General features: G+C 39.1%; 1 protein-coding gene across 6 annotated transcripts in view; it reads left to right on the forward strand.

Annotated features, from left to right (window-relative positions):
- The window catches only part of ZBTB20 (zinc finger and BTB domain containing 20), a 471,737-nt gene that overhangs the window by 65,267 nt on the left and 379,786 nt on the right, over positions 1–26,684 (forward strand). For 4 of the 6 annotated variants that reach the window (XM_028726550.2, XM_028726549.2, XM_028726546.2 and 1 more), the window contains exon 2: positions 18,980–19,039. The gene's annotated coding sequence lies outside the window, so the exon portion shown is untranslated. The remainder of the gene's footprint in view (positions 1–18,979; positions 19,040–26,684) is intronic. The other 2 variants (XM_028726547.2, XM_028726545.2) reach the window with 1 other exon arrangement.

Here is a 26,684-nt window from a genome sequence, read left to right on the forward strand (position 1 = left end):
ACAGAGCTGTTATAGCAAGAATTTCTCTCCCCCACCCCGCCTCAATTCTAGGGAATTATAACAAAACTCTTTATTTTATCTTGTGGATTATTTCTTGCCTGTATTTAATTTATGTATTACTTTTGTTAATGGTGATACCTATTTAAAATTTCCAGTAAAATGGGAGCATTGCTTTAAATGCACGTTCTAGGCAGTTCCCAGTTTTTCTCCCATTGTAACAAGTCAGGCTTTTAACAGATGTCTGAATAACTTTGCTGGTAACAGGAAATTCTCAGACCTCTTCGTTACTTATTGAAATGACCTATATTTACAGCAGATGGAGGGGAATTTCATTTACCCCAATATTGAAAGTAAAGCTTTTCTCGGTTGTGAGATTTTGTTTCTGTGTTGCTCTGTAGTCCATTTTTTAGTAACACTTATTTTTTTATAGTAAAATTGTTTTAGGCTTGTTCTCAGAGGACATAGTTTGGACATATCTCTTGAGTTGCAACTTAAGCACAAGACAACCTCTATATGTGTAGAGAGCTGGAGCCGTTAAATGCTAATAGACCATAAGCAGAAAGTAACAATAATTTAGCATGTGTTACGTCCAAGTATTCTCTGGAAGCTTTTTAAAAACGAAACCCTTTTCTCCTTGAACATTTCCCTTCCAGTTATCAGTAATGGAGGAGAGAGATGGCACCGTTTCCTATAGGTCTCACTAAAACAACTTCCTGACATATTGACGTGCCAGCTTGTGGTACTGTTTTCGTTCAAGAAGTCAAAAGGGACCCATTTCTCTGAAAACCTTATTGGCTACTGTGATGTCAGCAAAGCCTGGGGCCCTGCTGTGAAATTGCAAAGTATGAAGAGAGATTTAGTTGTAGATTCTGCAAAATGACTCCCAGGTGTTCTGTGTACCAGCACAGGTAGAAATTACTGCTTATTGCTTTTAATGTAAGTTTGATTGGAATGTAACTAATTACACACAAGGTAAAATAACACAACAACAATGCATGAGCATAGCTATTTAAAAAGCAATACACCACACTTCCATTAATCAAGATATTATAGAAAAAACACAGTGGACTTGATTGGAGCTATCTAAGGGATGCATTTCTCCCCCCCCCCCCAATAAGTAAAGAAACTCATCCATAATAGTTCCAAGTTGCTTTTGTTGCCCACTGTCTTTAGTATCTTGGTTCCTAGAATTGTAACCTTTGATACTTCTTTTGCGAACAGTATTAAATCAGATGAATCAGGTTTATCTAACTTTCACTAATGCATTCAAGAAAGCCTTGCTGTTGCAGAAATTATTGTGTGTGTGTGTTTTATGGTGCTGCTGAATTGTTTTAGGACACAAATTATGACACCTTATAGAAAAGTCAATTTCTTCAGCCCGTGAAAAAATGTAGGTGAGCTGCAGCTATGCCACATTTCTTCCTTGCTTCAGAACAAAATCATAAATTTGAAGAAAAAGGGGGGGGGGAGTACATTGCCAATGTAATTTTGTTCCTGTCCCCAGTATTCTGCTTCTTCCAAATTGGGTTGGAGTTTGTGCATGCCTGACGCTTATGTAATAGGGAAAAAAGTACTTAGCACTTAGTGATTCATAACTATTAACTGATTATTTATTTATTGTAATGCGGACAAATATGCTCACTAGGGATGAAGCTGAGAACATCAACCCATTTTCTGTGTGATTTAACCCAAACTGAATTCTTACCTTGTGTGTGTTTGGGGGACATGGATGGCTAGCTTAGTTTAACTCTTTAGTGCGCACAGTTGCATTTCCCCTTCAATTTCCCATAATATAAACCTCAAAAGGAAATACTTTTGGATACATATATGTACTAAACACAGGGAGTTTCCATCCATGTACTGTATCATTAAGGGTATGACTTGGCATGTGCCCTCAATTTTAGCAGTTCTTCATTACCCAGGGGAGAATGTTGGTTGCTGATGTGAAAGCATTAGCTGATTAGGCATACCATCCAGTTGTTCATTAGTGTCTTTTAAAAGAACAAGTAATACTTGTGGATTTTAATGTTTTCTTCAAGTAGAATGAACAAGTATAAAAATCTGCTAGTTACTAATATATTTAAACTTCCAACATGTTTTATCCCACACATTCAGCTGTATTTAAATTTGTTGGTTGAAATCCTTCCTTGCTCACCCGTAGCGCCTTTTAGTACCTTTACAAGAGTCCCTTAGTTCCAAAACACTACAAAATGACCCTTTGGAGCATATTCTTTTAATCTGTGCACATTTCATATGCTCTTTGTTTAGACAGAGAGAAAGAGATTAGCATGGAAAGCAAACCGGGACAATGAGTACATCCTGTGCCTGCAAAACAATGTTGCTTAGCATCATCTACTGTGGAATATATATGTGTATCTGTTTTGGCTGAACAGAAATATGAAAAGATTGTGATCTTTGTAGATCTAGCAAGAAAACTAACCAACCTGGGGACAGAGCATAGTCCCTTCAAAATGTTTTTGAAAATATGATTAGATGATGGCTCTTTCATCATAAATGCAATGCCCTGAGGACTTATTAATGCTTCAATAGCGTTGCAGTGAGGACATCAGTGCAGTCCTCTTTAATAGCTTGCTGGCTTGAACCCCAATACATAATGTTCTTGTAATAGTTTATGGGTGACTGCAGTAAATTGGTAGTGAATGTATTCCATTTTTTTTGGCTTTGGTTCTTATCTGATCTGCTGGTGGAACATTTTGTCCTTAGAATTTTCTATTATAAAGGCAATTGATCTACTTCTGGGTATGCTCAATTTTTTGTGCTGTTATATATGTTCCATATTGTGAGATTGAGAAAGCAGAACAACATCAGAACCCAACAAGAAAACCTGACATGTTCAAATCCATCCACTCATACTAATGTTCTTCAGACATTGCCAAATAGGCAAACATTTTCTTTCCCCAGTTTTTTGGCTGCTTTGGTTTGTTCAGACAATACTTCAGAAATTGTCTTTGTCCACAAATGGTAGCATTACTTCACATAAGTTAATTTTTAACCCAAACAATTTCTTTAAACTCTGCTAAATGGCTTTGTACATTGCTTTTTTCTTCTTCTTTTTTGCTTAAGATGTTGGATGCTGAACAAAGAGTTCAGTCTGAGATAGGGATCCTTCTAGAGATAGAAGCTGATTGGACCTGCTCTGTTCTGGATGAAATAAAGGCCACCACATTTTTCACATAAATCACAGAGACACGAGCCAGTTATACTTTGATGACCTTAGCACCTGTGAATTTAGAACTAAATCCTACTATTTCTTAACAGTTAGATTCGATTTTCTATCCTCATTTTTACATTAGGTTTTGTTGAAGCTAGTGTGAAGAAAAACTTGGTGTGGGGCACAGTACATTACTGCTGCCTAATAAAACACCAACTATAAAACTACATTCTTACTAGAGGAAGTAGATTTGTAGCCTGCTTGCTCTATATGTGCACATATGTTTGTAAATAGGATTTGAAATACAATTAGCGGTTTTTTTTGCAACATGAAATACAAGGGAAGGACTATGAACATAGGAAGCTGCTGTATACCAGGTCAGACCACTGGTCCATTTTGTTCAATATTGTCTACACTAACTGGCAGCAGCTCTCCAGGTTTTCAGACGGGGGATATTCTAAGCCTTACCTACAGATGTCAGGGATGCAGCCCTGGGACCTTTTGCATCCAGTGCAGATGCTCTGGCGCTGAGCTATTACCCTTCCCTTCCTGAATACTTCTGGTGCCATGTTGCAGGAATGATAAGCATGTAACTACTGTGTTCAGTCTACAGCTGGAAAGAAAAAGGTGAAAGCCCTGCCCACACAATACATTTGAGATATAGTGTACACCAGCTCCAAGTTTATACAAATCTAGCTCCATCATTTCCTTTAATCTGTCTTTCTTGCGGATTGTTTTAATAATAAGTTAAGTTTTCAGGAACAGTTGACTTTAGGCACAAAGAAAAAAGGAATGAAAAAAATCAAAGGAATTATTAAGTAATCAAAGGAGCTACTAAATACTCTAAAAATCATCTGTGAAAAGGCAGCACACGAAGGAAGTGTGCAAAGTTATCACCCAGGAACACAAAATAAAGTGGGTCGATATCCCAAAAGAGAGATTGAAATGGTGTGGAAAAGATGGCATAAGAGAACTGTGCAAAAAGTTTAACAAATGCAGATATGTTCACTAAGTTGTTCCTGTTAGCAACTTACATAGTGGGAAATTTTTATACCCCTGCAAACTTACGCTTAGAAGTGTGTTAATAGCATGGTTTGGATGCATAGTTACATATAGCCAAGTGAGTAGAGTAGTAGATTGATTTATGACCTTAACCATGCTGCGATCATAGGCATAATAGCTGCAATCAACACAGTTTGATTGGTTTTACTGATCAGTGCGAACTAATTTTATTTCCATTATTAAACTATCTTTAAAAGATGATGTTAAATGCTACCTTTAGGCCTAGATTTCAGCATAATGCTTATTAGTCTTTTTATCCTCCTCCTGCAAATAGTATTACAGATCTAGAACACTGCTATATAACGCACTTGGGGGGCTTCCTTTGTCCAGTAATGGTAATAGGCTTGCAATTGGTTGCTTAAATGTGTTTTATGTTGCTTCAAAGGAAATGGGGCGGGGGCAAGTTCACCTGCACTTTATGCCAACTGATACATAGTGAGACAGTAATTCTGAAGATCAATATGTGTAAGTATATTATAGCATTAATTAAAAAATGCTGTTTTGCCGTTTTTATTCAAGCATTCCCTTCATGCTTCTTCACATCATGCTGACCCAATGACTAGTTTTCAGTATCAAACATTGGCTGTAAAGTATCCACATATACCGTGGTACCTTGGGTTACATATGCTTCAGGTTACAGACTCCGCTAACCCAGAAATATTACCTCGGGTTAAGAACTTTGCTTCAGGATGAGAACAGAAATCGTGCTCCGGCGGCAGCAGGAGGCCCCATTAGCTAAAGTGGTGCTTCAGGTTAAGAACAATTTCAAGTTAAGAATGGACCTCCGGAATGAATTAAATACTTAACCCGAGGTACCACTGTATTGACATACAGTGCACAGTTGACACCTCCAGGCACTACAAAATAGGTCTGGAGATAAAAGCTTTGCCAAAATAATAAATTTACCAAGCTGATAGTGCAAGCTACTTTCAGAACTGAGCCTTGAGTTAAATTAGACCCTGGACTTAGCTTCAGAACAGCCTTGAGACTAAAAACATCCATTGAAACAGAAAGTACACCACCTGCTCCATGAGTCTTGCCTTCTCTTTCCTCTCTGAACTTGTACTTTACAGGTGCACTCTTATGGAGTACCAGTCAGCTACAAGTTACAATATTTAAGCATGCCTGACTGAACGTAGCTTTGGGTTTGAATGCATGAAAGGGCCAATGGCTGGCAGAAGGAGTGAGGAGAGGAGCTGGGGTCAGCCACAGGTCTTGGGGGACCCTTGACAATGTGCCTTTGTGTTTCCCCACCTCCCACCCCACAATATGAGCAACAAGCCCTTGGCTCTCTCCATAGCCCTGGTGGACTTATTAGGAAACAGCAGGTCCAGCACCTAGGGCCTTCTGGCGGTTCCCTCATTGCGAGAAGCAAAGCTACAGGGAACCAGGCAGAGGGCCTTCTCGGTAGTGGCACCTGCCCTGTGGAACGCCCTCCCATCAGATGTCAAAATGATAAACAACTACCTGACATTCAGAAGACATCTTAAGGCAGCCCTGTTCAGGGAAGTTTTTAATGTATGATATTTTAGTGTTTTTTGGTTTCTATGGAAGCCGCCCAGAGTGGCTGGGGAAACCCAGCCAGATGGGCGGGGTACAAATAATAAATTATTATTATTATTATTATTATTATTATTATTATTATTATTATTATTATAGCATTAGGGGAGCGGTGGTCATCATGCAGTACAGACGTGCACAGGTACTTAGCCAGCATTACCACCACACTCATTTATCCACAATGCAATGCCCACAACACATGTATTGTATTGTGAGATAATTAGCATAATGCAGGGGAAGTACTTGAGTGGCGGAGGCAGCACTGAAAGGAGCACTAGGCCTAAGCACCTGGATTCACTAGCCGCCATGTTGGTTTCCATGCAGTGCTCATGCATCACACTGTATTGTGGGGAAATTCACATGGCAGGGGCAGCAACAAGCCCCATTGCCCAGGTGCTGATACTCCTGTCAGTGCCTGCCATGTGATGGTGGGCCCGGCTAGAGACCCAGCACTTGCCTAAGAATACAATGTGATGTGCTGGTGCAGGCCTGGGAGAAGCTGTAATGTTGATATTTGTTTCCCCTCCTATTACCCTCAGCTGCTTAATGCTTCTCGTTTCACTGAATTATGGGACAATGACCATTAACCCGAGGCAGTGTAAGGTGGCATGCTAGAGAGAGGAGTAGGAGTAGGAGTGGATTTAGCCCTTTGAATGGAAAATCCAATACAGTGGTACCTCAGGATACATACGCTTCAGGTTACAGACTCCGCTAACCCAGAAATAGTGCTTCAGGTTAAGAACTTTGCTTCAGGATAAGAACAGAAATCGTGCTCCGGCGGCGCGGCGGCAGCGGGAGGCCCCATTAGCTAAAGTGGTGCTTCAGGTTAAGAACAGTTTCAGGTTAAGAACGGACCTCCAGAACGAATTAAGTACTTAACCTGAGGTACCACTGTACTTACTTCCTTTCCGAAGGAAATTCCAAGCAGTGACACGTATAGTGGGACATGGCTCTTGGCTTTTCAGTTCCTTCAGAGGAGAAGGAACCAGAGAGGAACTGATTCCAAGGGTAATAAAGGAATGCAACATGCAAGAGGGAAATGACTCTGGTTGGGGTGCTACAAAAAACTTGAACATTCTGACTAGTTGGTACTGTAATTCCAGTCACTTTCATATATGCCTGCTACAGTTTATGTCTATTTTGAAATGTGCAAAAATATTTGTGTGTCATTCCCAATAGAAAGCACCGTTCCCCTGCAAACCTGCCTTCTGACTGCCTGTTTACTTTAATAAACAAGTTCCCCATCTGTTACATTAAACATGTTAATATAGGTCTACAAAGTACAATGACATCTAGTGCTTAAAATACCCAAATGAAATGTCAGAGTCCAATTGCATACACAGAGTTCAAAAGTGGCAGTGTCCTGAATCCACCTCTGCTACTAAAAGGCCGTTTAATAATCCACGTAAGTATCTCACAGGCGTTCTTAAGTAATTGGCATGTGTGGGACCAGATGTAGAGATACAGTTACAGCAAATCCTGGCCAAAGCTTTTTAACCACACTATCGCAACCACATTTCAACTGTGGGTTGTTGCTGCTTTTGTTTCCTCCTATGCAATCGAGCTCTGAGATTTACGGAGACATACGACTTTCTATAACAAATATCTGAGACTTGTAGCTCTTGATGAAATCAGTAAAATCCCATTGATGAAAGTAGGAACGGTTCCTCTGGCAAACCAAAACATTCCTCTAACACTGGGTATCCCAGTGTTGTAGTTTTACAATTCAGTACACAAGTGAGCTGCTGCTACCCACAGTATTCTTGTGGGCAATTATTGTGTTCATAATAAAGATATATGTTCCTGTTCATTTAGATTCCTGTAACGACAAAAAGTTGAATAAAAGGTTTTTTATGTTATTTGTATCTATTGTCTTTCTTCTCCTTTGTATCCATGAGTTGTTGTTTCTTTAATTTACATTGCATTGTGAAGGAAACACCTTATCTTAAGTTTGTGGTTTACTCTACCATTCAAATTTTGCATTGGCACAAAAGGTTTGTTCCTCATCTGTGTTTTGGCTCTGTTTGCTATGAAGTTTATGTGCAAAACACTGAGAAGAATACTGAGCACAAATGTGTGCATTAAATAGAATTCATCTGTGTTCTTCTGTTGTTAACCGATTTCCAAGGGCTAGTTTCAGCAGGGAGAACTGTTTTCTGTGCACAAAAACGAGCTGTTCTTTACAGATAAGTGTTCTATACTTTGCAGAAGGTTTTTTATATATATTATACAAAATCGAAAACATTTTAAACAACAGTTGCATAAGATAAAATATGTACAATACTGTGTTGTGTGCAGAATTCCGCATCCTATTGAGAATTCAAGCTAAGGGTCAAGGCTTCATCACTGAGGCCCAGCTCATATGTCATGGCAAACCACAGGCTCAGCAAACTATAACTTACTGTGAACAAGGAAGTGTGCTGGTATATGCTGCTCAAATCACACCACCCCTCTCCATACTGTGTTGCGCTGAGACGAAGCAAACCAGCATGCCAGATTGGCATTATGGCTGAGCCAGCAGCACTCACGGGGTTTTTTTTGGGGGGGGGGGATGTCCTTATTTGGGGAGTTATGGCATTGTGCATAGTTCCAGACAATTATATGAAATAATTTATTCAAGATGCAGAAATCTTGGTGCAGAATCTGGGTTACCTTAGTATAGATTTGTTTTATCTAGATTATAAACTACAGGCACCAAAAGAAACTAGCTAAGACAGTTTCCATTACAATATAAAGTAATTGAATTTAGAATATCAACAGCCTCTTTAACCTGCCTTCATCTGCCTGTAATTGAAATTTTAACAGAAAATATGAAATACAAAATATGTAGCAAAAAGCATAGCTATTGCCTTAAAAAATAATAATCTAGAAAGACATACCAAAATATACAAAGTTGATTTTTATAAATCAACTTTGGCTCACTCCTTTCCACATACTACTTATTTCTGAAAGGTGCATTCTGGTGTTAAATCTGTATGGCAATTTTCTAGAATTCTATACAGTTATATTTTATCATATTTGAGGGGGGGTTTCAATGCCATCAGCTTCCTGACTGACATGGAATCCCCCATATATGTGTGTGTGTGTGTATTTAAATTCCACCTATTGTGTAAAAGGGCCTTCTTTTCACAGTAGTCTGTTTTTGAGCATTGAATGAAGCATAAAAGATGTCCCGTGGACAGTTGAGAGGGATAAAATCTCCCTTTATAAACCATGGAGATTATCCTTTGATACTTGCTGTAGTGTCTGATGTGATGGGAAATGTCTGTAGAGCCCCTAGTACCTTACCCTGGACATGAAATAAATAGATTTAATAGAAAGTGAATCATGTGAGGTGGCTCGAAGTGGCCTTTCTACCCAGTTTGCTCAACTCCAGTTACTAACAGGCTTGTGACAAGAACATGAAGTTCAAGTTAATGCAGCACGCTCAATGGCTTTTCTGTAATCCCTGACCTGAATGCTTTGAGCATGTACCTAACCGTTGCTTTTTTGTTTTGTTTTTTGCCAACAATTGAGAGTAGAGGAGAGAGCTTTGCACATGCACTCAGAGTTTGGCACTTCAGGAATAATAGTCTGCTCATGTCTAGAAGGACAAATAGATCTCCTTTAGAAGTGAGAAAACGGGTTATTGTGAGTGAAAGCTGCAGTATACCATTGTGTGCTCTCCAGTGAACTGTTTCCCATGACGTATGTGGCAAGAGTGCTAAAATGTCTTACCCTGCTCTATATTGGTTGCAATGAAATTTCAGAAATAACAAAATCTTCATTTGCTTATACTAAAAAAATGAGTGCACCCATGAAAAATATTTGCAAGGCTCACCAATTCAATATTATTGTGGTGTTAAGCACACATGGACTTGAGATTATATTTTAAAGATATATTCAAGTTTCCTGATTTCATTATGCTGTTTGTTGTTCATATTTTTTATTTCCCCCTATCTACTTGTTTAAGACAAGCTATTTTGATCCTCTGTCTTTCCAAAATGCCATTTATTTATTTATTAATAATATTCATATATGCAGTCTCAGTAATTTTTTCCTATTAATGTAAAGTTCAGGTTTTGTGCTGCTGACACATGCACATCCTTTCCAGTCTTAAATGACACAAAAGTGAATTAAGAAGGGAATTAATTAAAGTGACAGCCCAATCCCCTGCATTTTAAGTACCTCCCACTGTGGTCAGTAGAGTTTAGTTCCAAGTAAGCAGGCATAAGTTTGCAGCCTAAATTCCAATCTGACACCACTTTCCCCTGCAATAAACATGATCACAATCAATTAATTTATGGCAACTTTCAGAGGGGCACCTTGTTGGTTGCAGCAAAAATAACTGGATTTATACTGGATTTATTGTAAACCTTATGCCACAAGATATCTGTTAGCATTGGAGCAAACAAATGCAAGTGGAAATCAATTTGTTCAATGGGGAATTCCTGATCCTTCCTCTCCTCTGCAGTCCTCTGCACTCCCCTCAAAGCTACTCCTTTGCTGGTTGGGGGACCCTCTGAAATGGCATAGGATGCAGTTTGAGGGGATACAGTGAGAGGGGGAAATTGGAAATCAATGGGACATTGAACAAGCTCAGGCACTTTACTTTATATCGTAAACAGCCCTGTGATCCTCAGATGAAGGGTAGTATAGAAATGTATAAATGAATGAATGAATGAATGAATGAATAGGTACTTGCCTAGGGTACCATTGGACCCATGACATCCAAACATCTTTCTCCCATTTGATAACAATACTCCTTTTGAACCTTTCACAGGCTCATATCTAGGAGCTGGCCTTGACTTAGAGAGCTCCTGTTTAGAGTGAGCTAGAATTGATGAATAAGGACTTTTGATGTTCTGATATAACTCGTACCAGATTTGAACTCTCAAATGATTTGCTCGGACTGTTGTAGACCATTATTTGTCTTATGTTTTTGAACCGCCGACCCATGAGGCCAAATTTGGCCCACCAGGCCCTTTTCCTAAAACACAACACAGACATGTGCCCCAGTATTGACGTCATATATGACGGTGTGGGTCTGGTAGAAATGTAGCTGGATCGGCTCTCACACAGCTGATGTCTTTAGAAAGCAGGATTGAACACTCAGAGCATCAGTTTAGGGGGTGCAAACCTGCAAATACTAAAATGTTTGCATGCTGTAACTTTCATAAAATAAAAATATTTACCTTGCTTATTGTTCTGTTGCTTTCTGTATGGTTTGTGGAACCCTTGGACCAAAGCACTTTTGATGTGCCCCTACCGCATGACTACTCACAGTGAACAAAAAGAAGTACCTCTCCTGAATACATTAAATCCCAGACAGGTTATGTAGGAGCCAATGAAACTTTTGAACCCTGAAACAAATTTATAACATGGCAAACCAATCTTGGAGACAGCAAATTCTCTGCATTCTCTTTGACATTGTTCTGAACTGGCTTGTATAATCACAACAGCTTCCTTTAAGAAAAGCAAAACCTTAATGCGCTACCACAGTGTGTGAATATAGCATCTGGATTACCTGTAGCAATTGTCATTTAACATTTAAAATACTAGTTATTTTGACATACAGAGTTTTATATTTGAGGATATGTCCCCAAGCACCGCTCTTGAAACAGAAAGAGGTGGTAGAACCCTCTGGTTGTACCACTCCATAGTATATATAGGGGGTCACTTCTTTTTTATTTAAAGCTCCTTCACCTTAATATTCTCCCTGATGCCGTAACTTTCTATTTGAATGGAATGGTTTTGCTTTGTATGGGTTTGGTTCTACATTAAGGAAGCATTTCAAAACGGTGCTCATTCCCCCAGAGTCTTTAGTGACCCATTCCATTTTGTGGCTTTAGGATTATTTCACCTCTTTAGTTAATGTTCGCTCATTCGTATGGACATGCACATGATTAAAGTGTGGATGGAAGGGGACAAAAGATGGCAAGCTCCAACCCAACAATGTTGTGCATATTGTGACCCCCTTCACTTTCCAACCTTGTGTGATTGGGGATCATGCTTTATCTGAGCTCCCACTCATGCAAAGGGTTCTATTTGTGTTCAAGTGAATGTGGCAAGAAGTCCCTTGCAGAACTTCTGTTCTCAGCACAATAATAGTCAGGGACTGAACATATGTGGCAATGTGCATGGGAACACTGGGGCATAGTTTGCCTAGTGAATGGATACAGAACTCACATGTGCCTGAGCATGCCTGTTCTGTTGCCTGTGCAGAGCAGAATATCCAGTGAACACTGTTACTATGAAGAGTATATTCTTCAACATTTCCCAAATATTTTCAGAATGAACACAAGTGTTTTGTGGCAAGGTGGTAGAGCACATGCCTTGCATGCAAAGGTCCCAGGTTCAATCCCTGGTGTCTCCAGGAAGGGCTGGGAAATGAACCCCTTCCTGCCTGGAACCCTGGTGAGCCATGTGTCTCTGTGTCAACAGTGCTGAGCTACATGGTCTGACTTAGAATATTAGGAATATAAGAACCAGTTTATGCTGAGGTCCACCTCTGAGGGTCTTCTGGCGGTTCCCTCACTGCAAGAAGTGAAGTTGCAGGGAACCAGGCAGAGGGCCTTCTCGGCAGTGGTGTCCTCCCTGTAGAATGCCCTCCCATCAGATGTCAAGGAGGTAAAGCACTACACAACTTTTAGAAGACATCTGAAGGCAGCTCTGTATCAGGAAATTTTAAATGTTTGATGGTTTATTATGTTTTTGTATATACTTGAGCCTGCCCAGATGGTGGTGTATAAATAATAAAGTTGTTGTTGTTGTTGTTATGAGGGAGAATATATCAGGGTGCATGGCCTTCATTGGTGAAGCATTTTCTAATGATTTTCAAGCTTTTTAAGGTTTTTAAAATGAATTATTGCTTGCCTTTCTGCGAAACAGAACCTTTGAGAACAGAAAATGTCCCACCTTCAATAAGGGTCCCTCACACATTTTCCAGTTGTGCATTTGAAGTACTACAATAATTACTACTGCAATACATGTTTCCTTCAGTTGTTATTGTACAACATCTGTTTCTGACCTTTATTTGCTTCCCCCCCATATACCGTAGCTTCTTAAGGAAATCACTGCTTCAAAATATACTTTTGCATTCTGCAGAAATATGGTGTAATGATGGCTGTACTGAAAGAATGATGCACTTGCAAAACAAGTTTGGTATGCAGAGCAAGTGGCACTTGCAAATGTTGGATACTTGAACAATGCTTATTTCTGTGCCTCAAAACACGCTGAAGTAGAAACTTGGACAGTGGCAGCGTGGAGTTAACAAAAATGCTGTGTGTGTGTGTGTGTGTGTGTGTATACATATAATGCTTTCTAAAGGAATTGTTTTGCATTCTTAAAGAAAGCACGTATTTCATGCTCTAAAAGTCTGAGGTTTGTAGTTGAAAAAGATTAAGTAAATAATTCAGGATGCGACGTGTTTACCTGTTAATAATTAAGCAGGTTGGTCTGTGTACTTTTTATAGACTTTAGATTTTTATTTTATTTTATTTATTTCTGCCTCATGTGTGCTGATTTTTAAGTTAACGAATCTTCTACCACGAGAGGAGAGAGTGAAAGGGGGGATATAAGAACTGAACCCCACTAGCTCTGCATTGTCATGGAAATGTTACTTCTCCCACTCATTTAGCTAGAATGGAGAGCTGATAGAACCTTTTTCACCCTTGACTCTGTTCACAAGAATGGCTTAAAAAAAAACAAAAAAACAACAACAATACAACCACCACCATCTTACTGATTTTAATAATACACTTATTAATAATACATTCAGTCCAACATAAAGTAGAATTTATTGATTTTTTAGATGTTATTGTGTTATAAAAAGTTAACATTAAACTCCACAATGAACATACTAAAGGAAAATTCATGATGAGAGATACTTGTGAATTTTCTGTGTAGAAAGACAACATAAAATAAATAAGAATACGTTGAATATCTTCTCTGTCTGAAGCTAAAAAGGACTAGGCCTCACCAGAAGCTGGATGAGAAATTTGCTGGGAACTTGCACTGTACTGAGCCCCTAGGAGGAAAGGCAGAACACTAATGTAACAAATAAGTGAAATACTACCCCACTGGAAAAACAATAACAAATTTCCATTAATCTTAATAGAGTCAGAATTGTGTCTCTTATCAGTTTTGCTATGTAGATATAGGATTAAGTTTTCAAAAAGGCCCTAGGATAACAGAGTATTCTGTCTTTATCCCTTCTGGCTGTGCTAGGGTAATCCAGGACTGATAGCATGAGTGAATGATACCCCCTCGTCAACAAAAGCTGTACTGTGTTTCCATCTGTGGCAATTTGGCACTTCTCTTTGAGGCTGAAAGGTGGTTTGTTCTACATACTCCATTTAAAGCTTGCTTTTTATGCTATACCTACAAATACCAGGGGGTCAACTAAGGCCAGTTTGATTTTGCCATGTAAATATTCCAACCCCGCCCCCCTTCTCCCCGGCTAACTAGACATAGATAAACTGTCAACTAATTTGATATGTAACACCTAATAACTTTCAGTTACTGTTGACACAGGCTGAATGTGAAATTGCAGCTTACCAGGGAAAATTTTAGTTTCCCCCTTCACACAATTTCTACCTCAAAATGCAGGCCTTTCTTGTGTGTTTCTCTTGCTCTCTCTACACTGCTACTGTGCTACAATGATACACATAATGCAACAAAATTAGAATAAAACCTTTGACAAAATACTCTCTCCTCCCCCCTTTAAAACGCATGTTTGTGTTTTAAGGGAAGAGCTACCAAACTAGGTCTTTGAAAGCATGTTCTGATTATTATTTTTTTAAACTGTATTGAAGTAGTTTTTAAAGGTTGCACAGAAAGAATGAAGATAGATATTTAGAATGAGCAAATTCCACATTTCTACGTTACTGCAGCTAGTGCTTTTTGGGAGGTGGGGTGGGGGAATTAGATATTGGTACTCTCATACTGATTAAAATGTCATGGGTGCCAGGACAAAATGGCGGCTGTGGGCAGCAAAAAAAGAGGTGCTGGTACTCTACCAGTGAGTATTGTCACAAAAAAGCCCTGATTCCATTTGAAGGTCTCATGCCCAGCATCTACCATGGTACATCTTGCATTGATACGCTGTCAATTTAATGTGCATAAATAAAATGTCCCACAAATTGCTCAGTTTATTGCTTGGGTTCTTGGTTGTAGGAAGTGTCACTTAGAAAACTTCCTTTTGCTGTTCAGATTTTGTACCTTTTGACTTAAAAAATAAATAAATCCCTGGCTAATTTGGTAACAATTTATGGCTAACTATACCAAAAGAAACTGAAATAATTCGGTGGGGACTGAATGTTGGTCATCAGTATGTTTTGAGTTTGAAGAGCAGTAGTTTATGAGAAGAGACTTAACATGTTTTGTGTTTGTGTCTTGTACACCATACTGCCTTGTGTACTGTGTAAGGCCTCATCCACATTCTTGCTTGTTCTGCGCCTAGAGAGCACAGGCCCGAGTGGTTTTTTGTTTGCCCCACAGCTTTCCCCAGGGAAAACCTGATTGCTGTTTGGTCCAATTCAGTGGTAAACTTCAGGTTTTCCTGGAGGAAAGTGGCAGGGCAAACGGAAGCGTGGGCAAGCGGTGGGGACAATTTAACAGTTGTATAATCCACAGCCCATAATTCAACTAGATTTAGAGCCAGTGTGGTGTGGTGGTTAAGAGTAGTAGACTCATAATCTGGTGAACCGGGTTTGTGTCTCCGCTCCTCCACATGCAGCTGCTGGGTGACCTTGGGCTAGTCACACTTCTGTGAAGTCTCTCAGCCCCACTCACCTCACAGTTTGTTTGTTGTGGGGGAGGAAGGGAAAGGAGAATATGAGCCGCTTTGAGACTCCTTCGGGTAATGATAAAGCGGGATATCAAATTCAAACTATTATGTTTTGATGCTCACAATGTTTGAATATGGCCACAGAGTGAATCATGATGTGAGGCTCTGCCTACTGTGATACACACATTTTCAGTGTTTTGGTTCCAACTAAATTTGTGATAAATGTGGACTATTTTGAGGTGTGTGTGTGTATAATATTTCGATATATGAACCATATTGTGCTCTTCTTTATGCCTTCTATTAAAGCTTGGTAGGGATGGTGATGGGGGAGAGAAAAAGTTGTAACTACCTCTTTACAACCATAGTGGCATCTCACTTATATCTAGGGCAAATTTAAATAACACATTAGTACTTGAAGTGAAAGGTTAAGCTTATCTCCATTTCTCTTGGTCAAATTGCAGTATGCTGAAAAAACTTTTTATCAGTGTAGCAAGTAAAGGTCAGAAGTACTTGCCATTTAATTACGCCACTCAACCTTATTTTTGGCAGTAGTAAATGAAAAAAAAAATACGAGAAGAAAACCAGACAAGTTTTTATTTGGTGTGTTGTTTTTTTAAGTGCCATTTAGCCTGTTGGTTCCGTTTGTGTTAAAGAAACGCTAGGGCTCCATCTGCACTATGCATTTACATTTTCCCAGTATTCCAGTGTCCCATGGGAAAACGCATTTGAAATTGAGGGAGTTTCCAGGATACTTTGTCAAGTGAAAAGGGGGCAGCTATCAGTTATCCAAAGAAAGGAGTGAGCAAGATAAGCTGGGCTTTTGCAAGCCTTTGGATGAGCCTAGAATAATTCTCTGAAGTTAGGTTTACTCTAACTTGTGACTGGTGCATGTGTAAACATTTTTTTGTTTTTCCGTATGTGTGCCTTGGTATTGCTTACTTTAGTAAAAAATCATTTTTTTTTGTTAGCTAATATTTTGGTTAACATCTAAATATACATCTATATGTACATGGTGACACCATTTAGATATGATCAGCTATCTCAGACTTTTTGAAGTTAAACATCTGAATGCTTCAGACATATATTTATATTACATTTTCTAACTGTTATATAGTTGAGTGAGCATAATGTTGAAATTGTGTATCTGTATACATGTTTTGAATTAAAAGCTCTATGCTTTCCATCCTGGGTTTGGAGCTGAAAAGACTGCCTTAAATGACAGGGAAATGTGACCTTCTTTTGGACCTCAATACCATTAACCATGGTATCATTCTAAGTCTGTGAGTTAGGGTTGGGATCACTCAGCTGCAGTGGTCGTGCTCCTCTCTTATGGGAATAGATATATTTAATGCTTCATGGTTTGACTGCATTCAGACAGCATTTCGTTCTTAAGTTCGTTTCTTTATCTGTTCATTTTTGCATTTTATGTGATCTTTCACATGATGCAAAGGCCGTTTCTGGAAATCTCATAGAATCTAGTGGAAGTTTAGCACCCATTTCTGCGTTCCTTGTTTCCCGGGAAAAAATACGTTTTGCAACTGCATTACCTTAGAAAATTGTGACAGTTTACATTTATGAAATTTGGAGGACTATAAAGGCATAGAGTCCTTTCCCACCATTTACATTTTAGTGTGACATGTCAGTATATTGATTAAGAAAGCCACAGTTCCATTACACCAAGGTAGTGCTATGTAAAAGGCGTGCTAGAAATTGGGGCGGAACTGCTATCATTATAACCAATAAACCCAACACAACAAAGCCCATGTCTGAATGCAGCCTTAGTCTTGTCTTCCAAGCTGTTCGTCAAATTGCTGAGAGAGATAATCAGAAATCTGTAGTTCAGTGTCACAGTGAACATATTTCCACTTCCTCCAATCCAGTTGTGGCAAATGCATACCCTCCAACATTCCAGTAAGGCAAATCAGGACATGACCTCGACTTAAGCCCATCCCCTCTCACTCAGGCCCCATCTCCTCTCTCTTGGCTCCCTCCCTCGGGGCTCAACCCTGCCCCATCCGGAAGCTAGTGCTGCTTCCGGAAGGCGAGAATATAGCACCAAAAAAAGGTGTGTCTTTTGGTTCCGCAGGAGCCAAAATGTGACATCCCAGGATGGAATCAGGAGCTGGGTGTGTGTTTCTGTAAATTCGGGATGTTCCGCTTAAAACAGGACAGTTGCGCGGTATGTAAATAGATTGCCTGGATGTGTTTATTCAGGCAGTTTTGTGCTGGATGAAGAGAACACATTCAAGTTCAGCCTGGGCAGAAAGAAGGTATTCATGGTGAGGATTGTAATGACTCCAGAGTTAGATGTTTTGGATGGGGCCACCCTCCCACTTAAGGATTAGTTGTGAGCCTAATAGTTAAATGGAGTTTCTTGGAAAAGCTACAGATCTGGATCCAAAGAATGGCACAGTTATTTCACAATGTGTCCAAGGAAGGGTTCAACTTGTGTTCCTCAAACAGCATTTTTCTATGCTGCATGGCAAACATTTTTGAAACTGAGGAGTTTCACAAGTAGTTTGTGATGATATGGGGTCTGCTTTTCAAAGTAAAAAACTTGTTTAAAAAGCCACTCAGCACAAACAGGACCATGGCACACCTAAAACAGTTCTTACTGAGTAATTCTAAGCTTCTCACTGCAAAATCTCCTTTATATAGACTTGACTTAGGACTTACTTTAAACATAATTTATATATTAGGATTGTATTAATTTTATCTGAAAGTAAGTTCCAAAAGAATAAAGTTAAAAAATAATAATTTTACCCTTTTACTTTTGGCTGTGTGCTTTTAAAATAATAATCCTTACGGAATAAAAGAAAAAAAACTTCTAATAACTTCTTAAGTTCACACTTGAGACATTTCTGAAGTTTCACCAGTTAATACAAAGCCATTTGTAACTTACAGAAATTCTAAAAGCATTAGACACTTGGTTTTTTTAAAATAGATTTTTTAAAATGTGCAATTTTTAGCTCCTAAATTATTAAAAAGTATTTACTTGCAACATTCCTCATAAATGCATCTCTAGGCTAAGAGAGAGTGGTAAAATGTTCATTATTGCAGGCAATTACTTTTGTTCTTAATAGAGAAAGAAACCTCACTTTTACTGAAAAATGAGTGGCAATTTTATCCATGGATCTATTGACACTTCCATATTGTGATGCCATATGTAATCCCCCCCCCCAAAAAAAAATATAAAGGCAGTATGGTGACTATTAGTGTCATACTTGCGTGCTTATCACCTGCACTGTAACTGTGAATGTTTGGGTGTTTTGTCTTATTTAAACAGATGGCTATATGTTGATGTATATACACAATAAGGTGCCTACTTACAGCTAAATGCTTAGTCACTTGAATGTTATGAAAATGAAAGACGTTCGAGAAGATCACTAAACACAAGTCTTTTCTTTTCTTTTCAGCAGCACAGAAAAGAAGTGTTAGGAATTGCTTTTACCCCCTTTGGTATCCGACGAAGAAAGGTAACATTAACTTGAATATTGAAAATAATTAAGAAGTTATTAAAACTTCTAAATGCTGTGTGGTTGTTATAATGCTGTTAGGGTCTGTTTGTTTGTTTTTTTAAAAAGACTGTGTGTATTGGGTACAGAGGCATTTTAAAATGTCAGGGACTGATCACAAAAATCTTAATCTCGAGATGGTAGAGTTCTCCCCAATGCACCCTGGATTAATATACAGTTGCACCTTGGAAGTTGAACGAAATCCATTGTGGAAGACCATTCGACCTCCAAAATGTTCGAAAACAAAAGCACGGCTTACGATTGGCTGCAGGAAGCTCCTGCAGCCAATCGGAAGCCCCGCCGAACATTTGGCTTCCAAAAGAACGTTCAGAAACCGTCTGGAACAGTCACTTCCAGGTTTCAGTCGTTTGGGAGCCAAAACATTCGAGAACTAGGTTGTTCGAAAACCAGGGTACGACTGTAGTAATGATCAAAGTTCCTCCCCCCGCCCAAAATCAGGAGACCTGGGTCATCTTTTTGTGTCAATCCAAGACATAGAAATATGACCCAGTCCTTCTCTTTTTAAAGCAGCCCCCTATTCAGTGTATTATCAGTGTAGTGGAGATCTTTGCCCTCACCTTTAAAAAAGGCACACTATGAGGACTTTGCAAAATGAAGTCAGAAAAAAACTCTTAATATCATAATTTTAAAAAATAAGAGCATTCAAATTATTGTAATGCTGGCTGAAATGAGCACTGACATCATAGTCCCTTGAACATATATGCCCAAGGGACTGGGCATATAAATCCACTGAAATCAATGGATTTCACCTACACTCCCAGTTCATTTCAGTTTACTCTTCTCTTATATAAATATATATAAGACATACAAAATTATAATCACAGAATTAAAAGCAGCAGACCTTGCTAGTTTCCTGTATGGTGTAATTATACATGTTTCAGAAGTTATTTGGAGTACTGAATCTTGGCCAGGTGATTATTAAATTATTTGTAGCGTTGCAAATTTTTGTTAAATGTCTCCCACACTGCTACAACTTTAATTTTTATGCATTCTTTTTTTGTTTCTTTCTTCAATAGAATGTGTTTACTACTAGAAATAACTTAAATTTTGAATACTGGAGGCATTTATAGAATAGGGATTGAACTAATATGACAGCTTGCCCTGGAAATGTGATGTAAATTATGTTGGTCAAGCATAAATCCACTGAAATCAATGGATTTCACCTACACTCCCAGTTCATTTCAGTTTACTCTTCTCTTATATAAATATATATAAGACATACAAACATAATTCACCTAGCTCACATATAATGTGGAACCACAGTTTAGCACTGCGTGAATGAGCAGGGAGGAGCCTGGGCAAAGCCTGAGGCTCACGTGCCTCTCCCTTTTCAAGACCCCATAGTCCTGCAGTGGCCAGGACACCTAGGCTGACTGAGATTTTGGTTTCCTTAGCCTTCAAAATGAAGTGCCTCCCACACTGTCTCACCAGTTCAGGAGTGTGAGGAGCACACTAAGTGGGAAATTCAGGCCAGAGGATTTACTCTCTAGAAATTCCACTTTTCCAAAAGGGGGAGTTGACCAAAGGCAGAGTTCATTTCTAACCCTTCTCAGGACTAGTAGCTCAGTACAAGCTCTTCCTGCCTTTCCCTGTGGGATCCTCTGCCTTCTCATGCCTTGTGGGAGGAGTATATGAGTCCCAGGCTTTGTTTGGGCTCTTTCTTGTGGATGGACTTAGCACCACTGAACCATGGTTTAGTGTGTTGTGTAAATGCAGCCTTTTATGTATTCAGCCTCTCCTCCATTTTGCCTTTGAAATATGAAATGATGAATTTAGGCAAACACAAAACTTGCATCGGCAGCATCCTTCAGTCTGGAAAGTCAGCCCCCTGCCCTCAAGTAAGAGGCCACCCATACTTTATTTTATGTCAATCTATTGAAAGCCATGGATCAGCTTTATTAGTCATCACTGAAAAAAGTGTGTGTGAGATTGTAAGCAAAATAATAATATCCATTGCTAATATCGAAATGCACAATCCGTTCATAGGTTGTTAGGAACATTTTATTTTGATTATATATTGTTTTATGAATTGTCCTTTGTTGAAGGATGGCTTAGAAATGTTTAAAATGGTATGTTTGTATAATTTATCTCCCTTTGTATTTACGTAAAGGTGGGGAGCATAGCTAGCAGTAGATAAGAGCACGTTTTTTGTTCATTTTTGCCAAGTGGTGCAGAGGAGAACATTAATTAGCTAAAGTATTGGTTGTAACACTGCTTGAAAACAAATAATTAAGTACTGCTCTTTAGTAGGTTTATGCCTACTAAATGTAGCCCTAGGAGTGAAATTTTCTGAAGTCCCATTTAAATAAAACAACATCCCAATGATCCTAGATGCCAGTGAAACCTTAAGGTTCACCTCTAGCGCCTGAATTATGTGTTGATATGAAGGAGTTGGACTCTTGTTTATAATTTCTTAGAATTCCACAGCCCAGCTATTTTTATTTAGTTGTACTGAACATTATTTTGATTTAACTGTGTAAGAGATTCACATTTTTTTTTTGTATCCACGAACAGTACATTCAAGTGCAGAATGTTAAAACTGTCAGCAATCTTTAAATCAAACTCCTGCAGTAATGTGCATTTGAAACTCCAGCAGCTCACCAATTTGGCACCAAGCTTGCTCAGGATAGTGTAAAACTGTTTAACCTCTTTCTCGTCTTTCATTCCCTTTCCTTTATTTGGACGTAATTACTGGAGTGGGGCTGTGGGGCTTGAGAATTCATATAGCAGAAGCAGAGAGAGGAAACTGCAGGGAAACTATAAATCTGTGTGTAATATTGAGCTGCAATGTATGCTGAATGCTAGGAGATAGCTGTCATGTGAGTGTTTAGGGAAGAAGGCGTCTAGTTTTCCCGACTCTTCTAATCAACCTTTTCCATGACTTTCAAGCTTTCAAGCCTGCGGGGATGGTAAATGCAAACTCCTAATTCCACATGCTTTTTCAGTTTAATTTTTATGGGTCTTACTTTGTGTTTAATTTCCTATACTGTTAATTAAAGGAGCCTTAATGAGTACAATCAAATGGACAGACAGGACTTTTACAGCTTCAAGTTTAAAATATAGAGATATTTTAAAAGTTGGAAGTGTATTTATTGCCTCAGCTACATTTCTGTTTTTACTAACTTCTTTAAATAAAAACAAAAACAAGAGACCATTAATATCAACCAATCTCATTTCCCTTTCCCCTTCTTTTATTTATATTTCCGCCAACCAAAAGTATAAGGATGACCTGCCTGTTTGTGTACCCATTAAATCGAATAATGCAGAAGCCAAATATAACAATTGGATGGGATGTTGGGCAGCTTTGTGAGCAAGATTTTAAATGAGGAGAAACAAAAAAAGTGAGGAGTTCCATGAAATGTTATCCTAAATTTGATTATCTATAAATCCATATATTGCACTATATGCTGAATAATAGGAGAAATCAGTAATATCTTTTGCTGTAACCTTCATCCACTATGGTTAATCTGGTGTTTATGTACGGTGTGTGTTTTTAATTGACAGCACTTTGCTTTCATTGTAACTCTTTAAATTTCAGTGTGTTTCCTTTTTAAAATCTGCTTCCTTCCATGCACATATATCATATAGACCCTATATATATATATATATTGGGGGGGGGGGGAGATTTTCATTTATGTAGCCAAAAAGGCTACATAAGGTATCGTCAGACTTGGGGAACCTCAAAAGTTTACAAAAGTACAAAAATCTTCAGAGAGAATAAAACTCAAACAACCTGATGAAACTGAGAGTGCTTGGTGACTGTGGAATATTCACTGACAGTTGGGAGGAAAAATTGAAAACCATGGATTGGGAGGCATAATGGAATAGAGTGGCTGGAATTCTGAACAACGGCACTTCATGCTGCAACATTTTGTTGCAGGTCTTGAAAATGAATTGAATCGAATTGGAATTGAAATACTTTATTGTCACTTGTTCAACTTGTATACAGTGAGATTACATGAGCACCCCCCCACTCAGCTGTCTTAGTCTTAATTCCCCTCGTTTACTGATGCACACCTACCAAACCCGAAAGTCAGTTGCCCTGTTGTTATCTTTTCATTCAGCAGCCTAACAGCCCACGGATAGAAGCTGTTCTTTACCCTGTTGGTGTGACTAATCATGCTTCTAGATCTTCTGCCTGAGGGCAAGAGATCAAGAAAGTGCTGGCAGTGGCGTAGCGTGGGTTGTCAGCACCCGGGGCAAGGCAAGTAATTTGCGCCCCCTAACCCATGGATTTGCGCCCCCTAACCCGTGGATTTGCCCTAACCCCAGATGTTGCGCCTGGTGCGGCCGGCCCCCCCTGCACCCCCCACGCTACGCCACTGAGTGCTGGCCACCCTGAGAATTTTCCTCACTCTCCTGAGGCAAAGTTCTTCTGCTATTTCATCCAGCGAATTCACGGGACAGCCCATAATATCTTGTGCTGTATTCACCACCTTCTGTAGGCACTTCCTATCAGATGATGTCAAACCAGCGTACCACACCATGATGCAGTATGAAAGGACACTTTCTATTGTTGACTGGTAGAAGGAGATCATCAGATGTTGATTGGCATCGTTCTTCCGCAATACTCTGAGGAGATGGAGTCTCTGTTGGGCTTTCTTAACCACCTGGGTTGTATTTATTTTCCAAGTAAGGTCTTCACTGAGATTCTCCTCTCTTCCTCTGAAAGTCCAACACCATCTCCTTTGTCTTGCTGATATTAAGGTGCAAGTTGTTCCCTAGGCACCATGTAGATATTTTTTTGGACCCCCCCATTGCTGTGGGGGAAATAAAGGGCATGCTTGAGAATGTAAACTATGCATCTATTAGATCTGGACCAAATTAAGAATGCCCCCCCCCTCTTTTAGTGCTTTCACTCACATTGAAACGTTTCACCAACATTTAAAGGGAAAGGGGAAATATTTTCATGGGAAGAGAAACAAAGTGGCCGGCTTTTTAAAATCCCTCTTCTGATGTGCTTTTTGAAAATGTCTGCCAGTGCCACCATAAAAAAAATAGATGCTTCCTGCTCAGTGATATTACTAGATATATAAGCAAGGTTAAGACATAGCGACTCAAGCCAACTTCATTTTGTAATTTAGGAACAAATACAGCCTGAACCTTCTGCTGAATAGAAATACTGGGTCCATCTGTTCTAATAGTGACTGCATAACATCTACGTGGCATCAGTACTTGCTGTTAAATTAACTTACTTGCAGTGGTACTGAGAAATTCTAGATAGGCAGTGTCAAGAACATTGCTATGTATAGTAGGTACAGGGTAATATTAGTATGTAAACAGTGCATAAACACCACATATGCTAGTCTAAAGAGAACACTCGTCGTGGCAAAAAATTGTTTCTAGCATGACAAACTTCTGAGAGAGAGATCAGTCTTTTACTCTTTCTGGCAGAGGATCTTCCTGCTGGCTGCTGCTTCTTTTTTAAATAACTTTTTATTTTGAATATCCAGCCAGGATTGGCAGGGCTGTCTGATGGGAAGAGGCCACCAGTGTTGCTGCTGTGGCTGCTCCTGTTCTACCTGCCATGAATAATAGCCCAGTAGGCTAGTTAATCATTACATTGAGGAAACAGGAAAAAGTTACAAAGCTGACCATTGCCCAGGGAATGTGGGCAACCACTTACAGGCTGTCGTCACAAAGTTCAGCATTGTGTGTGTGTATTTGTATTTACTCATATGCATATAAACATTTTTCAGCGTATATTCCGGTAAAGCTAACAGAGGGAGGCCAATCATTGCCTATGTTGATTTTAGGGAGGAAAAAAAGAGAGGAAAAAACTCATCCCAATGCAGAACTGCTTAATCTATTTATAAAACTCCAGTGATTGTGCTCTTTGTCAAACTCTGCTGAAGTTGAAACAGAACTACTTAAAAACAATAACACAACCCAAAATATTTTGGATTCACTTTATTTTGATGGCCCGACACTGGCAGGATTCATATAACTAGGATTCAAGAAAACAGTGAGCATATATTTAAGTTCAGTGTAATCCTGGGGTGTGCACGAAACTGGTTATTTTGTTCCCGTCGTCCCTGCTCACATGCAGACTGAACCAGTTGCAGGCTTAGACATTGGGAAGGATTTCTAACGTATAGATGCAGTAGATTGCTAATTAACATTTATTAAGGCTTTGCCAATGAAACTATATTTGGCTGCTGTCTGATCCCTTTAAATTAGGCATAGCACAAAGCCCTGTTAGTCATATTGGAATACCTCCTTAAGCCATTAGAGCTATTTAGGACAGATAGGTATGTCCAAACTGGCTCACTGGGTGATTCAAGAGTTCTAGCATTTTGGAAGATATTTCTTCTTTCTGCGCATCATGCACAATTTTATAAAGTGTTGCTGACATCTCTCTTCGCTCCAGGTATGTGAGTGTTAAGCAAATGTTTGGCTTAGCATGTCATCCAACCTGGAATCATGGATAATGTCTCTTCTCTCAACCATCATCTGGAACCAAGATTTGTCCTGTGATTACATACCGTCGTTAAGGAGGAGAGACCTTAACCATGATCCCTGGAGGCAAGTGAAGAAGACATTAGTTTCCTGCCTTGATCTTACTAGGCTGAACTCTCTCTCTCTCTCCTTCTTCCCTCCTCTTTGTCTTGCATCCTTTGCATTTTATAAATATCGTGAGCTGTTTTGAAGACTTCAGCTGTAAAACAGTATATAATCAACTAACAAACTAAACTAATGGTGGAGAAAAGCAGAGTGAAAATTAGTATATGGTGGTGGAATTTTTCTTAAATTAAATGTAGGGGTTATCTCATATGGGAGACTTTCTTAGGGAATATCTATAGAGGCTGGAAGAACAATTTCCCCCCAGTAACACTGTGTACAAGAATGTGCTAGATAAGAAAGCTCTCTCCTCCACACAAGGATGCCATTGTTTGAAGCTGTGCTGGTTATACAGCATCCCTGCAGAACAGGTGCCTCACATTTTGGTGCACCTGAAGAGGTTTTGTAGATTAAAGTACTGTACATACAGTGCTCAGTGGCACTATTAAGGTAACAAAATGAGGTTGGGAGGGAAATTCATCTAGGAGTTGCACTCCTAGGTACAGTTAGTAAAGGGAGACAGTAACTCTCATTAAGCGTAATTAAACCTAATATTGACTGTAAACTGTTACTTACCCTTAACTTCTTTGCATATAATGTAGGAAAGGGATTAACCCAGCAGACAGACACACTAATTACAGTCTCCTTTACATTAAAAGTATGATCAGGAAGGTCTATATTCATAAATAAAACATACTAAGGGATGAGAGACTGAGAAATATGTAAATGTAATGCAGGAAAAAAGAGACCAAAGGTAAGAGAGAGAGAGAGAGAGATGGAAGAGTGGAGTGATGCTAGTGGAAGCAAAATGGCACTCTGGCTAATTACCATGAAAAGCATGATAAATCATGGACATGTATCCTTGACTTCTGACTGATAGAGCCTGCTGAGTGCGGTCTCTCATGCATAGCTGCTTCTCCAACTAATTTAAGCAACTGGTGCAAAAATGGAGCACAAGGAAAGAGAAAAAGAGCACAAAAATATTATTAGGTTTCTTTCTTTAGTGTGTGTGTGCTTCCAAAAA

The sequence above is a fragment of the Podarcis muralis genome, chromosome 4 (genome assembly GCF_964188315.1).
Source record: "Podarcis muralis chromosome 4, rPodMur119.hap1.1, whole genome shotgun sequence".
Lineage (NCBI taxonomy): Eukaryota > Metazoa > Chordata > Lepidosauria > Squamata > Lacertidae > Podarcis > Podarcis muralis.